The sequence below is a fragment of the Hyla sarda genome, chromosome 2 (assembly GCF_029499605.1).
Source record: "Hyla sarda isolate aHylSar1 chromosome 2, aHylSar1.hap1, whole genome shotgun sequence".
Taxonomy (NCBI): Eukaryota; Metazoa; Chordata; class Amphibia; order Anura; family Hylidae; genus Hyla; species Hyla sarda.
Genome location: NC_079190.1, coordinates 331,016,738 through 331,040,638, shown reverse-complemented (window position 1 = coordinate 331,040,638; position 23,901 = coordinate 331,016,738). Strand labels below are relative to the sequence as shown.

At 43.5% G+C, this 23,901-nt stretch overlaps 1 long non-coding RNA gene across 1 annotated transcript; it reads right to left on the bottom strand.

Moving 5' to 3' along the window:
* Positions 1–978: 978 nt before the first annotated feature.
* Positions 979–20,904, bottom strand: LOC130356422 (uncharacterized). Its single transcript, XR_008888876.1, has 3 exons — positions 20,679–20,904; positions 1,225–1,347; positions 979–1,062 (listed from the first exon to the last, which is right to left on the bottom strand). It is a non-coding gene; the product is annotated as an uncharacterized LOC130356422 (long non-coding RNA).
* Positions 20,905–23,901: the final 2,997 nt, after the last annotated feature.

The following is a 23,901-nucleotide window of genomic DNA, read 5'->3' as shown; positions in this document are numbered from 1 at the left end:
CCTTGTTTCTGTTGCAGCATAGCCCACACCTGAGCCAGTATCTCCTTTTCTGTAACTATTTCCTAGCCTACATACATGCCACACTAGGAAAGATGGCGCTAACTAGCTACCTGGCCCATAATCTGAAGAATCCTTTGTATACAGACATATACATTGATTGATCCTAGGGCATCTCTATGCATTAATATATGCATGCTCATGTAAAAAAAAACAGTCAGTCATCTTTTCCGTTTACTTGAATTGGTGACGCATAAGACAATATTATCAATATTTAGAAACAAACTAATCGATTCCTATAGGATACACAGGTCTATGCTAAATAGCTTTATTTTTAAAAGAATGTCAAACCAATCTCACGTGCATTGTACTTAACACATTGCCAAATGGGTTAATGTTTAGTATAAACCTCTGGCACTAGGAGATTAGAAGACTGCGCAATTCCATAAAAATATTACCCATAGCCCAACAGTTCAGCTCCACCCCTCCCAGATGAAGATTTTATGCTGCACACAGATCTTTTGTTACACAATTGAATATCATCAGGATTCCTGAAACCCTTGGCTAGAAAAAAAAAACACAGATTACAATAAAATAGGTGCATATTTCCTAGAATTAAATAACCAGTGCCTTGATTCCACAGAAGAGGGGGGTAGGGAGCAGACTTATTTTTTCCAGGAACATCATCCAGGCATCATTCCTCGAAAGCCACCCAATATAAGAACAGTTGAGCTATGCAACTTGAGGTTCAACAGCTGTCAATGCTGAATCTTCACACAGTTGATGTGTGATTTCTTTTGATTACATATGCAGCATTTTTCATGCTGATTGTTGCAATATTCTCACAAATAAGCTAACAGGTTTTTTTTGTTTGCTTTTTTTAGCATAGCTGTAACGTGAACACATGATCAGACAATATATAAAAGCTAAAAGTGCGAATGTGATGCTTTACTCTTGACACTTTAAATAGTTAACCGTTTACTTGCCTGAGATTAAAGGATGAGAGATTGCTCTTCTCTCTTCATTGCCGCAGCGTGTTTATGGAAGCTCAGTTCGTATCAGCTTCTACAGTAAAAGACATAATCATTTATTGAATTTCCTCCAGAAATATTGCAGACCATCAAGACTTTTCAGTCCAAGTGTTTACACAGAAGCTGCTTCAAAGTAACACTTTAGAGATTTAGACAGCAGATTTAGAGAACGATGAAACCTGCAGCATCTTCCTACCTCTTTTCACTGTGTATCCACCACTCCCTCGATGTGTGACAAGGAAATGCTGCAGAGAACTCGAACAATGGGATTGGCTCTTAGAGAAACACCTCTGTTGTTTCATTGGCTGGCCCCATTCTCCTGTTCAAAACAAACCACAAAAAGGAAGATCATTAAACATGATCTAGAAAGAAAAACAGGTCAAAAATCTTTGCTTAATAGTTTAACATTATGTCACATCCCAGATATAAACAATGACAGGGAGATAACCAGTGAATAACATAAAAACTGCTGCATAGCAACAGCACTGAAGAAAAACACACACACACACACACACACACACACACACACACACACTGACACATACACGCCTATTAAGCAAGCAAGTCAATATACAGATATTCACTATGGAAAACTAGACAGGAAGTTATATAAAAAGATAGTATTTACCTACTAATACATGTCCTAGGTTTCAACACTTGCTTAAGTCGTGTTAACGTATAATATGAACAATACAATTACTGTATATTTTAAATTGGAAAGGCGTTCTGCAGTGTGTTTGGAAACTCAACAGGAGAGGAGGATAGCAGGTCACAAAGAAAACAGTGGGATCAGACCAGATTGGACCATCAATGCTGGAGTGAGAAAGGTATGTATAGTATAGGTGAATATAGTATAGCTCTAGCAGGTAGCTGTCATTTTTTTTTTTTTTCTAAATCAGTTAACCCCTTTAATATTGCATCGGTCAGCTGGAAGGAACAACACATGAGCTTTCTTGCTGCTTCTGAATCAAAGGAATTAAGCCCCATTCATTAACATAATGCAAAATTAAACTCTCTTACTCCCCTATCATAAGATAGGAGGTCATTTACTGGCTATATGTAGCCATATGTAGTCTGTGACCCCTGCTTTGTGGATCATTATGGCCCTAGCAACAGACAACATTACAGATAGATACTATCCACCAATATGTGCTAACAGGCTGGAAATGTGAGTGACACTAATAATAACTAGGGATCGACCGATATCGATAATATGTGGAGGTTAGGGACGATAGCCGATAACTTATACCGATATTCTGGTATAAATTATCGGCTATTCATCCTTCCCCACAAGGGGTGCACTGTGTATTAAATTATTTTAAAAATAAAAAGGTGACAGTATATAGATCGGATCAAGGCATTCACATTAGGTAATGCTCAGAGCTCAGCCTCCCCCTTACATACACAAAGCGGGAATTTAATAAAAAACAGGTTGTTAGTCTGTTTGTTTAGCATGTTTTCTGGTTGAAATTGTGTTTGCCAAAGTTATCATTTTGTTGCACAGCATATGGTAACTTTGGCTTTTATAACTTTCTGGAGTCAGCAAAGGCAGTTTTTAAGTGTAGTTGGTGGTGTCGTGGGTTTGTGATGCTTAGAGGCAAGTTGCGTTAGCAAAATGCGACTTGTTGAAAAATCAGGGGTGTGGAAATAAAATAAAAATAAAAAAATAAATAAATAATACTTGTCCAAGGGACTAAAACGGAGCACAATCTACTTCCTCATGACAATCCACTTGTCCAGGTACACAAAATAATTTCAACCAAAATAGCATGTAAATAAGGTCTTTATTAGTTTATTTATTTGGATTTTGCACTTTCATTTTTTCCTCCTCGCTCTATAATAGTCATTAGGGATCGACCGATTATCGGTATGGCCGATATTATCGGCCGATAATCACGATTTTGGGCATTATCAGTATCGGCAATTACCTTGCCGATAAGCCAATAATGCCCCGCCTCCCCGCACCGCCCCGCGACCGCCACCCCCACGACCCGCCGCACCGCACCCCCGACCCACCGCACCCCCCACCGTGATGCTGGACGGTATACCGGTATGGATTTTTGCCCATACCGCTATACCGGTCGGGCCCCTCACCCACCCTTCGAGTCAATAAAAAAATTAAACTTTCCCGTAATGGGGGTGGTCCGGGCCATCCATCCTTCCTTCCTTTCTGTAGTGTCCGGGGGCGTTCAGGGTGAAGAGTGAACCGGTCCGGGCTGTCCTTCTCCGGCAGTCATCTTCTCCACTCCGGGCAGGCTCCGGTCTAGTACACTGCATAGACGCCGCTACGCCGTGACGTCAGGTGCGTCGCTGCGCACGGGCGTCACTGCACAGCGGCGTCTATGCAGCGTACTAGGCCGGAGCCTGCCCGGAGTGGAGAAGATGACCGCCGGAGAAGAAGGACAGCCCGGACCGGTTCACTCTTCACCCGGAACGCCCCCGGACACTACAGGAAGGAAGGATGGATGGCCCGGACCACCCTGACAGGTAGGGGGAGAGAAGCGGGTGGCGGCAGTGGCCTATGGCCCCGCAAAAGCCACTGCAGATCATTGATTTAAAGCGCCCGCTTTAAATCAATGATCTGTAGCGGTGTCGCAGGGGGTTAAATAGCCGATAACTTATACCGGAATATCGGTATAAGTAATCGGCTATCGGCCCTAAAAAAACGATATTGGTCGATCCCTAATAGCCATAACTCCTATTTTACAACTACAGACCCATATGAGGGCTTGTCTTTTGTGGGACCAATTCTACTTTGTATTGACATCTTTCATTTTTCCATAACATATGCTCCAAAACAAAAACAAAAAATATGCAATTTTGCTAATTTGATGGTTCTCTTTTTTTTTTTACACCTTCACCTTGTGGTCAAGCTTATATGTTATTTTGATACTTTAGGTCAGCCTGGTTACAGTAATATCACATTTGTTTAGTCATGTCAGTCATGTGTTGCTTATTTAAAAAAAATTATAAACTTTTTAATATAGATTTTTTCAATTGCCATTTTCTCACCCCTATAAACATTTTTATTTTTCCACATTCGGAGCTGTATGGGGGCAATTTTTTTGCGCCTTAATCTGCTATTTGTATCAGTACCATTTTGGTATTGATCAGACTTTTTGATCGTTTTTTGCTTCATTTTTTCTGGGATATGATGTTATGAAAAAACGCAATTCTAAGTTTGGTATATTTTTTTTACATTAACACCATTGACTGTATGGGATACTTAAAGTTCTATTTTAAAAGTTTGGACAGATACTCACGTGTCAATACCAAATAGGTTTATTTTTATCATGTTTACATGTTTTTATATAAAAAATGGGAAAAGGGGGTGATGTGAACTTTTAATATGGAAGGGGTTAATGTATGTGTTTTTTTATGACGCGGGGTCCCGATCACGGTGATGTCCGGTATTAACCCCTTAGACAAGGCGTTCAAAGTGGATTGTCGCGTCTAAAATTAAAGAAAATGCTTGCCGGCAGCGGGATCATCCCGCTGAGAGGACGCGTGGAGGGTCCATACCTTCCTTCTCAGCATCTGATCGGCAATCTATTGCTTCATGCCTGAGATCTGGGAAACGGCTTTAGCAACCGGGGAGGAGGAAGTACACAGCTTCTCAAAGGGAAGGAGAGGTCTGCCCAGGTTCAGTTCTAGGCCCACAGTGGTCACAAAGTGCCAGAGTTGTAGATATTGCATATATCTAGTTGACGTGCGAATGTACCTCGGCACCAGGTCTTCGTACGGGCGGAGCTGGGTACCTGTCAGGAAACCTTATAGAGGGAGGGTCGGAGGATCTGTCACACCTAGGAAAGAGGGACGATCTCTACAAGGGGGGGGGGGGGGGGCGGGGATTATTAAGGATGGGCACTAACGGTCCATCAGGTGTAACTAGGGAAGTGTTGGACAAGTATCTTTTGAAGGTCGAGCATAATTCCTTGAATACCCAAGGTAGGGCCGCACAGGCGACATTTGAGAATGCACCCGGAGGAAGCCAGGGGAGAGAAAGAATCTCGCCTTTAATACCAAAGAGTTCTATTTCCACCCATCGCTTGTCGTAGCGGACGTGGAAGAAGTCTAGAAACCTAGCCAAAGTGGCCGCGATATAGTAGGCCTTGCAGTCAGGGACCGCAAGCCAACCCACTCGTTTCCTTCTAAGCAAGATCTTTCCGGAAATCCTAGACTGCCAGCCCACTTAAACGAACTTTCTGAACATTATATCAAGTTTGCAGAAGTATGAAGGGGGATGGCTACTGGAACAGTCAAAAAGAGATACAACAGTCTGGGGAGTATATTCATTTTAAGAATGTTGGCTCTACCCACCCAAGAAAACGTGCCAGAAGACCACTTGTCTAGGTCTCTCTCCAGTTCCGCCATCAGCGGGTGCAAATTAAGAGGGAAGACATCAAGCGGATCCGAGGGGACCTGGATCCCCAGATATTTGATAGATCTCGAGGCCCACTGGAAGGGGTGCATCCGTTTAAGACGGGAGACTGCAGCTTCTGGGAGCGTGATATTTAAGGCCACACTCTTTGTCATGTTAATTTTATGATTACTAAAGTGAGAATACAATTGGAGGGTACGTGTAACTGCGGGCCCCCCCCCCCGGGAAAATCCCTCAATGCAGGGTCATTCCGGAGTGCATTCAATAAATGCTCCATGCAAAGAATGTAGAGAAGAGGGGAGAGCGGGCAACCCTGGCGCGTGCCATTGCGGATGGGTATAGGAGAGGACAGGAAGCCGTTTACCTTCACCTGGGCCTGTGGATTACGATACAGTGCAGTTATGCGACCTAATATCGAAGGGCCCAGTCCTATCTGTGCAACAGAGGCCTCCATGAACCTCCTGCAGCCAGTGGAGGCTGTTATCACGTGCTTCCCGTGAACGAAGGAAGCCAGATTGATTGAGGTGGAACAAAGGCCCCAGGACAGCTGCCAGGCGTTCCGCCAACAGCTTGGCAAACAACTTAGTGTCCGTGTTGAGCAGGGATATGGGGCGGTAACTAGCAAATGGGATCCCTGCCCTCTTTGCATATTACTGTTATGTGGGCCCTAAGGGAAGATATGGGGAAGCCCGTGGCTGGAGATACGCTGTTAAAAGTTCTACAGATAATGGGGGTGAGATCACCTTTTAAGGATTTAAAAAACCTGGAGGTATAGCCATCAGGAACTGAGCTTTTGCACGACAGAAATTGGTAATGGCAAACGCTATTTCTTCCTCTGTAAAAGGGGCCTCTAAGGATGCAATGTCTGTTTGACATTGATTGACAAAGAGATGGACGTCAATGGAGACGGGGGGGGGGGCAAGTGTAGGTGAAGGGAGGTTATTAAGATCTGTGTAATAGTGCTCAAAAGTCTTCAGAATGTCCGAAGTAAGAAAAGATTTCTCATCCCCCGTCTTGGTAATAGATGGGATGTACCGAGATGTGCGTTGTTCCCGGAGTGCCCTGGCTAGGTATTTTCCTGGCTTGTTACCCCATTCGTAGAATGTCTTGGAGCATCTCTGTCTACAAGGTGTAATTTTTACCGAAAAGTGCACAGCGTAGAAACGAAAGCCCCCTAAAGTTACAAAATGGCAGGTTGGTTTTTTTTCAATTTTGTCACACAAAAAAAAAAATTTGTTTCGCCATCGATTTTTTGGGGGTAAAATGACTGATGTCATTTAAAAATTGAGGAGGAAAAAAAAAAACAAAAGTGCATAAACGGAATAAACCCCAAGTCCTTAAGGGATTAAACTTTTAATAAACTTTTTTTTTTTTTTTACTCTTTATTAGTCTCTTAGGGGACTTCGAAGAGTACCGGTCATCAAACCATATTTTCTAAACTAACAGATTATATTCCCTAACTACTTCAAACATCCTTCCGAGCTTTAAAAAGCTGTGTATCTAACCTTTTCCCTTGCTCACATTGTAAGTGCTCCCGGCAGGAGAAAGTGGGAGTTGAAAATCCGTGTTGCCCAGCGACAGCCCCAAAACATCACTGCTCTAGAGGAGATCTGCATGGAGGAATGGGCCAAAATACCAGCAACAGTGTGAGAAAACCTTGTGAAGACTTACAGAAAACGTTTGACCTTTGTCATTGCCAAAGTATATAACAAAGTATTGAAATTAACTTTTCTTATTGACCAAATACTTATTTTCCACCATAATTTGCTAATAAATTCTTTAATAATCAGACAATGTGATTGTATGTATTTTTTTCTCATTATGTCTCTCATAGTTGAGGTGTACCTATGATGAAAATTACAGGCCTCGCTCATCTTTATAAGTGGGAGAACTTGCACAATTGGTGGCTGACTAAATACTTTTTTCCCCACTTTGGGTATGTCCCCCTGTAGATAGCTGTCCCCTGTAGGCAGCAGCAGACCCCAATAGGTAGATTCCCCCTGTAGATAGTAGCCACCTGTATATAGCTACAGTCTCCTGTATATAGTTACGGCCCCCAAGATCATTCTTTATTTAGTTCATAAAAATCTTATGCAAGTTGGGTAGACACAAAGAGGGGAGCTGTTTTGTGACAACCGTTTTGCACCTTTTCAAGCTACCTAGAGAGAAACCTCTTTGTAATGCTCCATGGGAATAGGAAAAAATAATAATGACCTTTGTAGGGAAGGGCCATAAAACTACTCTGATTATGTTTCCGGTTCCTAGAGGACATAACAGGCATTACATAATCTGAAGCCATAAAGGGGAGAATTTCCTCCCTCACTCTGCTACACACAGCCCAGAGCAGTTCTGTGTGATATGAACTATGATTGGCTAAGGCTGTACACACCCCCCTCAGCACTCCAGACTGCATTTCCTGATTTTAGACTTCTGTCAGGCCAGCAGGAGGCCAAAGTCTGTGCGAGAGATGGGGGGAAATGTGCTCTGGATAAGTAGGAAGACACCAGATTTTTTAAAACACAAATAAAACATAGAAAACTTAAAAGGGGTACAAATCTGTTTAACTTTCTGGCACCAGCTCATAAAAAAAATAAAAAAAAAGTTTTCCACCGGAGTACCCCTTTAATTTTCTTAAGGACGGGGACCGGACTGGGATGCCAGCTGAAATCGTTTAGCAGGCATCCAATGCAAAACCCAATGCAAGTAACCCCCCCCCCCCCCCGCATGTGTGCGGTCGCTGCAAATCACCGGGCAATTCAGTTGGACGATTTGCGATGATTCCGGGTCAATCGGTTTACGGTGACCCGGAAAAACACTACATTATATATTTATCTCTATATACATACATATACACACCCTTACACAGTTACCACCCCCCCCCCCCCCCCCAATTAAAATAAAACCGTTTCCACTGTTTCCAAAACGGAACCTCCAGCTGTTGAAAATCAACAACTCCCAGCAAGGCATGCTGGGAGTTTTGCAACAGTTGGAGGCACCCTGTTTGAGAAACACTGCTGTAGGGTATTTTGGTGGCGGAGGCAAGTGTAATGCCTTCATCCGGGTCAATCTCTATGCACTTACTATGCATCTTAGGGGACTTTTAGGAGGAATCATTTGATTCCTCATACAGATCAATGGGATTACATACAATCCCATTGATCTGTGTGCTCTGCGCTCAACTGATAAAGCCTGACTGTAGTCACCGCAGCAGGAGAGGTAAGCCCAGTACCTCAGTAGTGGATTGCCCCCCCCGCGAACGCGCCACGGGGGGGGGTCATCCACCCCACTGGACCACCAGGAACTGGATACAGGCATCTTTAGACGCCGCTGTCAACTTTGACAGCGGTGATCTAGAGGGTTAATAGCCGGCCGGGACGATCGCCACATGTCGGCTATTAACGCCGGCCCCCAGCTACAGGAATCAGCTGTGGGCTGGCCGGTATGACGCAGGCTCGAGTCGGGAGCCCGCGTCATACCCCGTTATCAGCCATTGGACGAGTATAGATGTCCATGGTCGTTATCGGGTTAAAAAATTTTCTTTCTCTCATTATTCTGGCATTTGGCAAATATTATAAATTTTGATAATCCTAATTGACCTAAAACGGGTAAGGTTTATTCTGATTTCATGTCAGATAGTGAGAAAAACAGGCACATTCGTCTTTTTATATAGTGTATAGTGGTTTCAACTGTAGGTGATTGGGCAGAGAACAGCATGTTTACTCGCTCCGGGCAGTAATTGGCTATTTATTTGTAATTGTCTGTTAAATATACAAATACAATTGAATACAGGGAAAGTAGATGCCTGCTCTCTTTGATTCTGAGAAGTGACTGAAGGTAGTGTAGGTATGGACCATTGGCAGCCGCGGTCGACGTCTGGTCGGCAAGCCATCAGTGGGACATGCAGCGGACCACTGGAAAAATTGGAATTAAAGGAGATCTCCAGCCAAAAGTGGTAAAAATATAAACTGAATCCCGTAAGGACTCAGTTAATTTTAGTTTTTGCACTTTCGTTTTTTCCTTCTCTCCTTCTAAAAAATCATAATGCTTTCAATTTTGCACCTACAGACCCATATAAGGGCTTGTTTTTTGCGTCGCCAATTGTACTTTGTAATGACATCACTTATTTGATAACATAATTGTAATGTCCATTTTCTTGCATTTTTCTGTTTTGGGGTCTGTTCAGACACTAGAATTGTGTCTGAACAGTTTCTGTACTATTCTCCCTGGCTTGGGATGAGTTAATGCTCTTAACCTATGGCAGCTCGCGTAGGATTATTTAAACCTGAGCTCTGCTGGAACTCCCTGCTGGTAATTGAGTTCTACTCTGACCTTGTCTGGTTTATCTTGCACCTTGTTTTTGTCTGTTTTAGTATTTATCTGAGTTTTAACCATGATTATGATTCCTGTTTATGATATAGATTTTAGCCAGCTTGGTTTTAGTACATTTGTTGGGGTTTTAGTATTGTGTTTGTTCCGATATTTCCTAGTCTGTGTTCACATTGTGCGTTATATCAGTCCTGAATAGTTCTTGATCTCCCTCTATTGTTCAGTTTTTAGTATTCCTGTTTAGTATCTTGACCCGTATTCCTAAATGGAGTTTGGTTTTGCAGTTCCTGTATTCCTCTATGCTATGGAGTTTGGCTTTTGACATTTTTCTTGTTTCTATCTAGTGAGTTTATGATTTCTCATCTATAGTGTTTTTAGTTTATGATCACTGATCATAGTGTAGATTACTAATCTAGAGTGTCCTCTGTACTTTAACACTGATCTGTGTCCTCTGAACTTGTATCTGTTTGTGTAGTGTGTTCTTTGTTCAGTGTCCAGTGTGAATTGTGTTCTATATTTTGTGACCCGTTTAGTGTCCTGACATTCAGTTCATCTATTCATCCCCTGAATCTCCTGGTTTTGTCTGCTGTATACTTATTCTTATATCTAGTCTTGTTCAATCTGCTGTTAATCTTGATTTCAGTTTCTGAACTGTATGTTAGTATGCTCTATCCTGCCCTGTTAGTATTTATATCCTGCCTTGTTTATCTGTTTGTTGTTTGATGACATTGATGTCATTGCACATTAGCGCAGGTAGGGACCGGCTGTAAGTTGTCGATTATGACAATCTGCGGCAAAACAAATTAAAAAGTTAGTTGTGGGGTGAAATAAAATAAAAATTCCATTTTGTAACTTTTTAGGGCTTCCGTTTCTACGCAGTGCACTTTTCGGTAAAAATAACACCTTATCTTTATTCTGTAGGTGCATATGGTTACAAGGATACCCAATTTATGTAGGTTTTATTTTACTACTTAAAAAAATTGTAACTACCCTACATACACTAGATAAATTAGAACATTTTAAATTGTCATCTTCTGACCCCTATAATGTTTTTATTTTTCTGCATACAAGGGTATATGAGGGCTTTTTTTTGCGCCGTGGTCTGTAGTTTTTATCAGTACCATTTTGTTTTGATGGGACTTTTTGATCGCTTTTTATTATTTTTTTATGGTATATGAAGTACAATTTTGGAATTTGGTCTTTTTTTACGTGCACGCCATGGACCGTGCGCTTTAGATAACCCTATATTTTAATAGTTCGGACATTTATGTACGCGGCAGTACCATATATGATTATTAGAATTTTTATTGCATTATTTTATTTAAAAAAAGGAAATGGGGGGGATTCAAACTTTGATTAGGGGAGGAGCTTATTCACATAATTATTATTTTTTTAACTCCCTCATAGGGGGCTATACCATAGAATCTCGATTGCATATACTGTTCAATGCTATGCCATAGCATAGCATTGATCAGTGTTATGGGTGCTCTGCTGCTCCAGCATGCTGAAGCTTCCTGGATCAGTGGAGCACCGATCAGACGGCGAGGAGGCAGGTAAAGGACCTCCTGCTGTCCTCTCAGCTGATATGGACATCACGATTTAATTGCGATAGTACCGATCAGCTCCACTAAGCTGGCGGGATGGTTTTACTTTAAAGGGGTACTCCGGTGCTTAGACATCTTATCCCCTATCCAAAGGATAGGGGATAAGATGCCTGATCACGAGAGTCCCGCTGCTGGGGACTCCGGGATCATGCACGCGGTACTCCTTTTGTAATCAGTCCCCGGAGCGTGTTCGCTCCGGGACTGATTACCGGGGACTACACGGTGGGCGGCGTGTGCCGTCACGCCCATGTGATGTCACGCTCCGCCCCTCAATGCAAGCCTACGGGAGGGGGCGAGATGGCTATCACGCCCTCCCATAGGCTTGCATTGAGGGGCGGAGCGTGACATCACGCGGGGGCGTGACGTCACACGCCACCCGCCCTGTAGTCGCCGGTAATCAGTCCCGGAGCGAACACGCTCTGGGGACTGATTACAAACGGGGTGCCGCGTGCATGATCCCGGGGGTCCCCAGCGGCGGGACTCCTGCGATCAGGCATCTTTCCCCTATCCTTTGGATAGGGGATAAGATGTCTAAGCACCGGAGTACCCCTTTAATTAGATGCCGCAATCAACTTTGATCGAGGCAGATTATCATTACTGTTTTAGCAATGATAACGTCGCCATCTCCCTTCCTCCAGAGCCCTAAGGGTCCATTCACACAGTAGGATTTCAGCCAGGATTTTTGAGACATATTTGCTGCAGAAATTCTGCAGAAGATTTTGCTACCATTGACTTTAATGGTTTAGCACAAAATCTACAATATAGGCAGATTTGAGGACTTTTTGCAGACCCATTAAAGTTAATGGTAATAAATCCACTGGGAATTTTCAAAAGCACATATGCTACGGAAAAATCGTAGGAAATCCAGCTGTGTGAGCAGCCCCCTATGGTACCTTCACACCTGGGTATTTTAATGTAAACTTATTGACTGAACACAGTATTAAATCTGAATCTTAAATTCTGAAGCATCTAATGTGCAGCAGATACTTTACATGTGACAATACCCTGAGGGTTCATACACACATGCATATTTTCCTGCAGATTTCCTGACTTTCATTTGGATTCTTCTGTACCGTACACACAGCAAATTTTCTGCTTCAGAAACATTTGCCATGGAAATTCCAATTGACGTAAATTCTTTTGGTGGACCCCACTCGGAAATGCATTGCCAAAACTGATGAGTTGACGCCTGCCTCGGACGGAATGTCCAGGCAGAAATTCTTTATTCAGCATAGATAACGCCATGTGAACATATTCTTAGCACCTTAAGGACACAGCTAACCGAATTGTGATAGAAATCCAGACTTGTAATAATTATCAGCTTCAGTGGCGTCTGCTTGGATAGGCAAATTTGCAATACTTGAAGAAATACAAATGACGTGTTGGGCCTCATTTACTAAGCTGAAACCGACCAGTTTTTGTCTGGTTATCTTGGCACAGAGTGTCTGAGACATGTCTGCGCCAGTCTGCGGCAGTGTGCGCCTGGAAAATCCAACAAACCCGACATTGCACTGGGAAAAGCCCAAAAGGGGCGTGGTCTGTCGCAAAGGGGGCATGGCCGGCCCGAAAAGGGGTGTGGTTTCACAACCCGACCGATTTACTATTGAATTCACAGAAAATCCTGTGGGTAAATGGCTGGAAATATCGACCTAGAAAAAGCTGGTCAGAAAATGTTCCCGACTTTTCCCAATAGTAAATAGAGAGGAATCCTGCATGTCTGAAACAACTTTTCCCACTAGTAAAAACCCGACACTTAGTAAATGAGGCCCATTATCTCACAAGTGACTTCTTCCTCCAGCTCTGGATGAGTGCGTGAGTCCTACCTGAGTCAGGTTTATTTTGTCTAGAGAACAAAAGCAGAGTTTACAAAGTTACTCCTACGGATACAGCAAGAACAAAAATAGAGAAACAGTAACATAGCCACACATCCATCACAATCTGTATTTTGATCTAATTGCTTCTCAGCATAATTTCAAAAACTAACAGGTTGTTAGTATACATTTTGATCAAAAAGTATGAAGAAAGAAGCCACTCCTATTACGGTGGGCACAAGCAAGTTACAATATGATGATTCAAGCTACAGAGACTCATCATATGTTCATGAGTTACTGATTCCCCACCATACCTGCAGCAATGACAACAGCCAGCAACGCACAGATCGCCCCATATTGCACAAAATGAAGCTCACAATAAAGAAAATGTGACAAAATATTAATATTTCCAGGACAGTGTCCTAGCAGTACCTGTGGCTAATGCTGGACATCTTTCTCTACAATGCATAAAAACCAATCCCAGCAGCTCAGCTGAGCTGATCGGAAACTCCGGCCCATCTGATTGGCTCTCCAATGCTACAAGAAGTCATGGCAGCCTGTAGCAATGGACCGCCAATAAGACTGATCAATGCTGTGCTATGACACAACATTGTTCAGTGTCTGCAATCAAAAGACTGAATGTATTAGTCCCCTACAGGGACTAAAATAGTAAATAAAAGGCAAAAAAACAAACAAGTTAATAAATGTGAATAAGCTCTTCCCCTAAAAAATATTTGAATCACCCCCCTTTTCCCATTTGTTTCATAAAATAATGTAAACAAACAAACATAGGTATCACAGGGGTGTGGAAATAAATAAAAAAAACTACTTGTCCAAGGAACTAAAGCAGAACACAATCTACTTGTCCCTCAAGAAAATCCACTTGTCCTGGTAGATAAAATAATTTCAACCAAAATAGTACGATTCCCCCCCCCCCCCCCCACCCACTAGACCACCAGGGATGGATATAAGATCCCTTTAGACACTGATGTCAACTTTGACAGCGGTGATCTAATGGTTTAATAGCGGCCATGGCGATTGCAGCATGCCAGGCTATTAGCTGCGGGAGAGCTGTAGCTAGCTCCTTTTACACCCGAGGCAAGCCCCCCCATCTGACCCCTATAACTCCAATTTTTCCATATACAGGGATGAGGGTAAATCTTGTGTGACATGATCTGTAGTTTTTATCAGAACTTTTATTAGGAAAGGGGCTTATTCACATATATACACACTTCTTAAAATATTCTAATCACTATTTTTCAGTCTTCATAGGGACTTATATATGGAGTCTTGATTGGAAAACACTGAACAGTGCTGTGTTACTGGGGGTGGTGGGGTGTTCTGCTTCTCCAGTTTATGTGCTGCATTTTATTTACTCTAATTATGTGTCAGAAAATGTTGGAAGTTGCATTTAGTTACTAGATGACTACAACACCCAGCATGCCCTGATACAGCTTATGGTTGTGTGGGTGTTGCAGCATGTTGCACTGTATAGTAGTACAAGTTAAGGTTATAGTGTAACATGCTGGGAGTTGTAGTTTTGGTTTGGGTCAGCTGCAGAGCCATAGGCTGTGTCAAGGAATACTGGGAATTGCAGTTAGTAACTACAACACCCAGCATGCCCTGATGCAGCCTATGGCTCTGCAGCTGACCCGAAACAAAACTACAACTCCCAGCATGTTACACTTTATAGTTCTACAGTTTAGGTTACGGTGCAACATGCTGGAAGTTGTAGTTTTGGTTCGGGCGTGTTTGCGTGCAACCGTGGGGCTCTTGAGTATGAAGGGGTGGGATTCTGGGGGTGCAACTTAGTGCGGGTGGCGAGAAGCCACTAAAAATAAATAAAATTAGATGGCACAACTGGCAGCAGCACTTGTCAGTCCGCCCCTGTACAAAACATACATGCATACACATATACATACACCGGGCCACTGCCCCCTACATTATGCATTACATACATAGACACATCATACATACATACACCCGCCGCTGCCCCCCCCCCCCACATCATACATTACATACACACATCACACATACACCATACATATGCACCATACATATGCACACATCATACATACACCTGCCGCTGCCCCCCCTCCCACATCATACATTACATACACACATATACCATGCACACATCATATATACACATACACACACCATATATATGCACACATCATGCATACACCTGCCGCTGCCCCCTATATCATACATTACATACACACATCACATATATACCATACACACATCATATATACATGACACATACCATACACACATCATATATACACATGACACATACACCATACATACGCACACATTATACATACACCTGCCACTGATACACCCCACATCATACACACATCACACATACACAGACACCATACACATATACACTTCATATATACATATGACATACACCATACATATGCACACATCATACATACACCCCCCTAATCATACATTACATACATATACAACCACCCTTCCCGCCGCCTGCATGCTCGGCCTCCTCACCTCAGCCGGTGTGAGGTGAAATCCCCAGCCCGTGCAGTGCAGTCTCCTCACACACTTCCTTTCCCCGCTCTGTATTTTCCCCCGTGAATACTTGAAACCTCCCCGTGATAAATGAGGTCCTGTGTAGACAGAGCAGGGGGAAGGGAGAGGCTGTGTGTGGGGGAGGGAGTAGCTGTGGACATCCTCATTCTCCCCCTGTCTTCTTGTATTATGCTGAGCTGCGCTCTCCATCCTCCGGGAGGGGGGAGGGGGGGCGTGGCTTAATCATCTCCTGCAGACCGTCTTCGGGCTCTGCCCTCGCTCCTAAGATCCCCTCACACCGGCTGGGGCGCAATGAGCAGCGGCCCCCGGATACTGAAGTCAGCTGGGGGCCGCCACTGCCCCCTCCATACACTCTGAGCGCCGGTGTGAGGTGCAGACTTGCATCGGCTCCTGCGCCTCACACCGGCATTAAAGAAAAATAAGGGGGAAGTCTGTCCCTGCTAGCCCGATACAGGGCTAAATCTATTTAAAAAAATCATCTGCCCGGAGCCCAAAACTACTTGTCCCGGTCGTCAGGCGATAGGATTTCCACATCCCTGTATCATCTCATGCGCAAATGTCCAAATTAATAAAATAGAATGTTAATCGGAGCATATTTGATGCTGCAGATCTTAATTTTATCTCTTAACGGCCATTGATGTGTATACATGGCCGGCCCTCAGCCGATTCCTGTAGCTGGGGTCTGCTGCTAATAGCCGACATGCACCACAGCTGGCTATTAAAGGAAAACTGTCAGCTTTCTCCCCCTGCACTACTCAGCAGTACTGTCTGGTAGTGCAGGGGATGCTGATCGGTTTGATGCTTACTGTGCCCGGATCCGCCGTGCCGTTCGGCCGCAATCTTCCATTTTCGGTATATGCTATTGAGGTGCTAACTGGCACCGGCCGAGCTAACTGGCACTCTGACGTCAGTACCTCTGGCCGCAGCGCCGCCCATCTCATCAATATTCCTCCCCTCTCTTCATTACAGAGTGGGGAGAAGAGGGAGAGGCGGAGGGAGGGGAGGGATATTGATGAGGTGGGCAGTGCTGCGGCAGGCGGCAATGACATCAGAGTGCCAGTTAGCACCTCATTAGCATATACCGAAAAGAGAGGAACGGCGTGGAGGATCCAGGCACGGTAAGCATCAAACTGATCAGCGTCCCCAGCACTACCAGCCAGTACCGCTGGTTAGTGTGGGGGGAGGAAGCCGACAGTTTTCCTTTAACCATTTAGATCGCCGATGTCAAAACAGCGGCGTCTAAACGAACATTTAATGTGTCCCTGATGCTCTAGTCGGGTGGATCGCACGATCATGGGAGGGAGGGAGGGAGGGGGTAGTTTAGGCTATGGGCGGCAATTCACTACTGAGGTAGCCAAAAAAGCGCAAAGCACACAGATCAATGTAGTTCTATGGAACCACATTGATCTGGATGAAGAATCCAATGATTCCTCCTAAAAGTCCCGTAAGGGATCTAATAAAGTGTAAGAAAAAAAAAAAAAAAAAAAGTTAACCCCTTTCTTATTAAAAGTTGATTTAAACCCGCCTTTTCCCATTTTCCATATAAAAAAAACATGTAAACATAATAAAAATGAACATATTAGGTATCAACGCGTGCATAATTGTCTGAACCAATAAAATATAACTTTATTTATCCCGTACGGTAAATGGCATAAACGTAAAAAATAAATAAATACTAAACCCCAGAATTGCGTTTTTTGTATCACATCCCAGAAAAAATTATGTTATGGTACGTTCACATGTACACAGGATTTTCTGCTGCAGATTTCAATGTAAACCAAATAACACAGCTTCTAATCTGCAGTTACAAATCCTGCGCATCAAATCTGAGCAGGATCCTGTATGTGTGAACACACCCTAAAAGAGATTAAAAAGTCTGATCAATACCACAATGATACCGATAAAAACTACAAAATATGGTGCAAAAAAATGAGCCCTCATATAGCCCACTAAACAAAAAAAAAAAAAAAAAAAGTTATAGGGGTCAGAAAATGGGCATAAAAAAATAATGTTTTTTCTAAAAAGTTTAGGATTTTTTAATTCTAAACTTTTTTAACATTATGAAAAGTACACTTTTTGGGTATTGTCGTTATCATGCCGACCTAAAGTATCAAGATTACATGTTAGTATGACCACACATTGAATGGCGTAAAAAAGAAACCACCCCAAATTTGCTAAATTGCTTTTTTTTTTTTTTCAATTTTACCTCGCAACTATTGTTTTTTCCGTTGGAGCATATGTTATGGAAAAATGAATGAAGGCATTACAAAGTACAATTTCTCCTGCAAAAAACATGCCCTTATATGGGTGTGGAGATAAAAAATAAATAAAAGAGTTATGGCTATTAAAGGGCGAGAAGGAAAAAAAGAAAATTGGCCTGGTCCTTAAAGGGTTAAGCTAAATGACTGAACACAGCATAAAATCTGCAGAATCAAATATGAGCAGGATACTGTACATGTGAATAGAGCCTTAGGAGTATTCATATTTACAGAATATTAGCATATTAGATGCTGCAGATTTCAATATAAACTAAATGACTTAAAACAGCTTCAAATCTGCAGAAGACCCTTAAAGGAGTACTCCGTCGCTAAGACATCTTATCCCCTATCCAAAGGATAGCGGATAAGATGCCTGATCGCGGGGGTCCCGCCGCTGGGGACCCCCGTGATCTTCCACGCCGCACCCCGTTAGAATCAGTCCCCGGAGCGAACACGCTGATTACTGGTGATCAAGGGGATGGAGCATAGTGACGTCACGGCTCCGCCCCCTCAATGCAAGCCTATGGGAGGGGGTGTGACAGCTGTCACGCCCCTCCAATAGACTTGCATTGAGTGGGCGGAGCGTAACGTCACACGGGGGTGGAGCCCTGACGTCACTATGCTCAGTCCTCGTGGTCAAGATGGACTCAGCCTGAGGATCTCCAGCATTTCCGAAAGTCGCTAAACGTGGGTGCTGCATGGTAGATCCCTGGGGTCCCCAGTAGCAGGACCCCAGGTCTAAGCAGTCAGACCCCCCACCCCCGTGATCTCCCGTACGGGGAACCGTCATTGCTATGACTCTACGCAAATAATACGCATGTCACTGAGGTCGACGACACGCCCCCTCCATACAGCTCTATGGGAGAGGCAGGGATGAACTAACACTGCATTTCCTCCTCTCCCATAGAGATACAGTGATCCCTCGACTTATGATGGCCCCAACATATGATCATTTCAACATATGATGGCCTCTCAGAGCCCATCGTATGTTGAAGGCAGCCTCGACATATGATGCTGCTGTGTGTCGGGGCCATCGTACAAACAGCTATCTGACAGCGCTGACAACTTCAGCAACTGACAGATAGTTGTTTAATGTCCCCGTGTGCCCCGTTCTGCCTCCTGTTACATGTTGTCCTGCTAACTCACGCAGGGTTCCACTGTGAGCTCCGTGTAAGCCCCGCCCCCCAGTGCAGCCATAGCCAATAGCCTGCAGCATCTTGCTGCAGGCATCCAATGAGCTGCTGGCTGCCCTCCCCTTCCTTTCCTATAGAGCTGTAGTCGGCAGGATCGTAATGAAGGACATTCTGTCCCCACTGGAGGTATTTAAAGAACTGTACAGTACTGTATGCAATGTCACACATCACATACAATACATATACACACAATACACCCCATACATCAATGTTTCCCTATCAGTGTGCCTCCAGCTGTTGCAAAACTATAACTCCCAGCATGCCCAGACAGTCAATGGCTGTACATGCATGCTGGGAGTTGTAGTTGTGCAACAGCTGGAGGCACCCTGGTTTGTTAAATACTCCCCATACACTCCACATACAATGGTCATCCCAGAACCAATTGGCAGTTTCCCATAGAGATATGTATTCAAAATACAATGGTTCCAAGGCCCCAGAACCAATTACCATTTTTACATAGACATATGTACTCGACATATGATGGTTTCAACATATGATGGTTCTCCTGGAACCAATTAATATCATATGTTGAGGGACCACTGATATGGAAGGGGCGTGTCGGCCGTGGTGTCATGCTGCAGCCTGCATGGCAGAGCCAGGGCCCCTACAGGAGATCGCAGGTGGTCCCAGCTTTCAAAAACCCAGTGAACAGACACTTATCCCTGATCCTGTGGATAGGGAATAAGTGTCTAACACTGCAGATCTCCTTTAAAGGAGCTGCTGCGGATAGGGGATAAGTGTTAGATTGCAGGGGTCTGATGGCTGGAACCCCTGTGATCTCCCACCCGGCTCTCTGCATGAATGAAGTGTGTCTACCATGACAGAGCTTTATGGCAGAGCCAGAGATACAGTGTTCTTGTATTTCTGTCTCTCCCATAGAGATGCATGCAGATGATGTGTTGACTGGTCGACACACTTCATTCATGCAGAAAGCCCCTTACAGGAGTCCCAGCGGTCAGACCCCCGCGATCTGACATTTATCTCCTATCCTGCTGATAGTTATCCAGTATCAAAAAACATATGCCCTAACACAGTGTCTCAAGCTCCTGCATGTAGTAGAGCTGGATCTTGGACCCTCCCCCCCTCTGCATTGTGCTGAAGGACTACAGCTTCAGCCAGTCTCCCCTCTCTGCTTATTCCGTGCCCAGCAGGCGCTTCACATGTGCTGTTTAGTGTGACGAGCTCACTGTATGACGTACAAACCACTTCTTCATATATCTATAGAGCAGCCAGCACGATGCACATTACACGTTGCCCTGTACATTACACTAACGTTTTCTACCACATTACATACTGTGAAATATGCCAGAAAGCTCAGAAACAGCGCCGTATTGGTGACCCCTAAGGGCCCCGCTAAATAGAGCGCCGCCGAACTCTGTATCTGCAGTAATGCGAGTCTATAGACTTTCTTTATAGACCACCCATCACTTTCCTGTCATTACTAACACCAACCACTCTGGGGATTCAGTGTGTTTTACGGCTTCAGTGCTGCCCGTCACTTGTACGTCATTATTTTACCTCACACACAGAAGCAGCTTGGTGTCACCCCCGACCTGAGCGGGACCTTTCATTCTATGTAGCAATTGGCTTAAACTGCTGTCAGTTACTTTAATTACACTTCTGCAGGGCTAGTGGTTGGCTAATTCTGCTGTCAATCATTAATTTCTTTTTTACCCCACCCCTCCACTTCCTGGGTGATCCCCCCCTAGCAACTCTGCTATTGAATTGGCTGTTTCTGTTGTCAGTCATTACACTCATTCTTCTTAGTGGGCAAAGCAGCTGTCAGTCAAGCGTATGACTCTGCACGTACTCACGTGGCCCCATGACGCTTGTTTACAAACATTGCATGTCGATCACATGGCTGCTGCACGTGGAACACAGGGGTCAGCACGTGATTGGAAATCGTGTCATAAGGAGACAGGAGGAGGAGTCACTGGGCTGCTGCCTCACACAAAGTCATGTGTATAACCAGGTTTTGATCATTTCATTATTAGTGCTCTTCACAATTTTCATTTTTGCACCTTTGTTTTTTCCTCTTCTAAATATCATAACCCGCTTTCAATTTACCACCTACAGACCCATATGAGGGCTTATTTTTTGCATCACCAATTGTACTTTGTAATGACATTACTTATTTTATAACATAAACTTATTTGTGGGTGAAAATTTTTAAAGCACGCCATTGTGTAACTTTTGGGGGCTTCCGTTTCTACATGGTGCAGTTTTCAGTAAAATTTCACCTTATCTTAATTTTTTAGGTCCATACGGTTACAAGGATACCTCATTTATATAGGTTTTATTTTATTTTACTACTTAAAAAAAAATCCTAACTACATGTACAAAAATTAGTATGTTTAAAATTGTCATCTTCTGACACCTATAATTTTTTTTCTTTTTCCGCAAACGGAGCTATATGAGGGCTTATCTTTTAACCGTGGTCTGTAGTTTTTATTGCTACCATTTTTGTTTTGATTGGACTTTTGATTGCTTTTTATTCCTTTTTTTTATGATACATGAAGTAACCAAAAATGCACAATTTTGGACTTTTGTATTTTTTTTACGTGTACGCCACTGACCATGCGGTTTAACTAACCTTATATTTTAATAGTTCGGACATTTACGTACATATATACGTACCACATATGTTTGTTTATTTTTGATTACATTATTTTACTTAATAAATGGAAATGGAGGGGGAGTGATACTTTTATTAGGGAAGGAGCTTATTCACATTTAACCCCTTAAGGACGCAGGGTTTTTCAGTCTTTGCACTTTTGTTTTTTCCTCCTTACATGATAAAAATCATAACCCTTTAAATTTTCCACCTAAAAATCCATATTATGGCTTATTTTTTGCGTCACCAATTCTACTTTGCAGTGACATTAGTCACTTTACCCAAAAATTCACGGCGAAACAGAAAAAAAATCATTGTGCGACAAAATCGAAGAAAAAATGCCATTTTGTAATTTTGGGGGCTTCCGTTTCTACGCAGTGCATATTTCGTTAAAAATGACACCTTATCATTATTCTGTAGGTCCATACAGTTAAAATTATACCCTACTTATATAGGTTTCATTTTGTCGTACATCTGGAAAAAATCATAACTACATGCAGGAAAATTTATACATTTAAAATGTTCTCTTCTGACCCCTATAACTTTTTTATTTTTCCACGTACAGGGCGGTATGAGGACTCATTTTTTGCGCTGGTATAAAAAGTTACCAAAAATACGCTTTTTTTTACGTGTACGCCATTGACCGTGCAGTTTAATTAACTATATATTTTTATAGTTCAGACATTTATGCACGCCGCGATACCACATATGTTTATTTTTATTTTTATTTACACTGTTTTATTTTTTTTATGGGAAAAGGGGGGGTGATTCAAACTTTTATTAGGGAAGGGGTTAAATGACCTTTATTATCACTTTTTTTAAACTTTTTTTTGCAGTGTTATAGCTCCCATAGGGACCTATAACACTGCACACACTGATCTCCTATGCTGATCACTGGCGTGTATTAACACGCCTGTGATCAGTGTTATCAGCGCTTGACTGCTCCTGCCTGGATCTCAGGCACGGAGCAGTCATTTGTCGATCGGACACCGAGGAGGCAGGTAAGGGCCCTTCCGGTGTCCTGTAAGCTGTCCGGGACGCCGCAATTTCACCGCTGCGGTCCCGAACAGCCCGACTGAGCAGCCGGGTTACTTTCTCTTTCACTTCAGACGCGGCGGTCAGCTTTGATCATCGCGTCTGAAGGGTTAATACAGGGCATCACCGCGATCGGTGATGTCCTATATTAGTCGCTGGGACCGACCCGATATGACGCGGGGACACCACGTGACCATGCGGGATATCGCGGGAGCCGGCGGAGGACGTAAATATAAGTCTTTCGTCGTTAAGGGGTTAACTATTTTTCTTTCACTTTTTTTTTTTCCTCTAGCTTCCATAGGGGGCTATACCATGCAATCTTTTGATCACATACACTGTTCAATGCTATGCCATAGCATAGTATTGATCGGTGTTATCGGTCCTCTGCTGCTCCCAGACAGCCATGCAGGCTGGGGGCAGCAGAGGACTGATCAGACGGTGAGGAGGTAGGTAAGGGCCCTTCCTGGGACTATCCGATTTCATTGCGATGGTCCCGACCAGCTCCACCCCGCGTCCTTAAGGACCAGGACGCAAGGGCATACCTGTATGGCCTGCATTCTTAAATGGGCATTCCGGCTTTATACATCTTATCCCCTATCCAAAGGAAACATGCTCTCCTACAAGCACAGAACTGGAGCCCCTGTGAAGTACAGACCCTTGTTATAACAGATAAGGGAGCGTCTGCAAAGAGCAGGAAGGAAACACACAGCTTCTGACCAGGTACTGTGAGAAGTGTTCTCCCTAGCTCGCATCGTTCTCCGACCTGCGGCAACATTTTAATTCTATGTATGTCAGGAGGTAGATCACTGCAAGCCATGGAGTGAAGGACGCTTATCTCTGCTCTTTTTTTTTTTATCAGTGGAGCTCTCATCCCTGTGATCCTGGCCAAATAAAACTTTTTATATGTCCCTGTGACATGTCAAAGGTTTTTCGAAATGACAGGGACACTTTAACCCCTTAATGACATGACCTTGTTTTGCCTTTAAAGGTAATCTGACAGCAGAATCACCTGCATATGCAGGTTTAGTAATACTGTTGATGCTGTTTAAAATGCAGAGCGGTAACATGGGCAATGACTCATGGTGAAAGTGA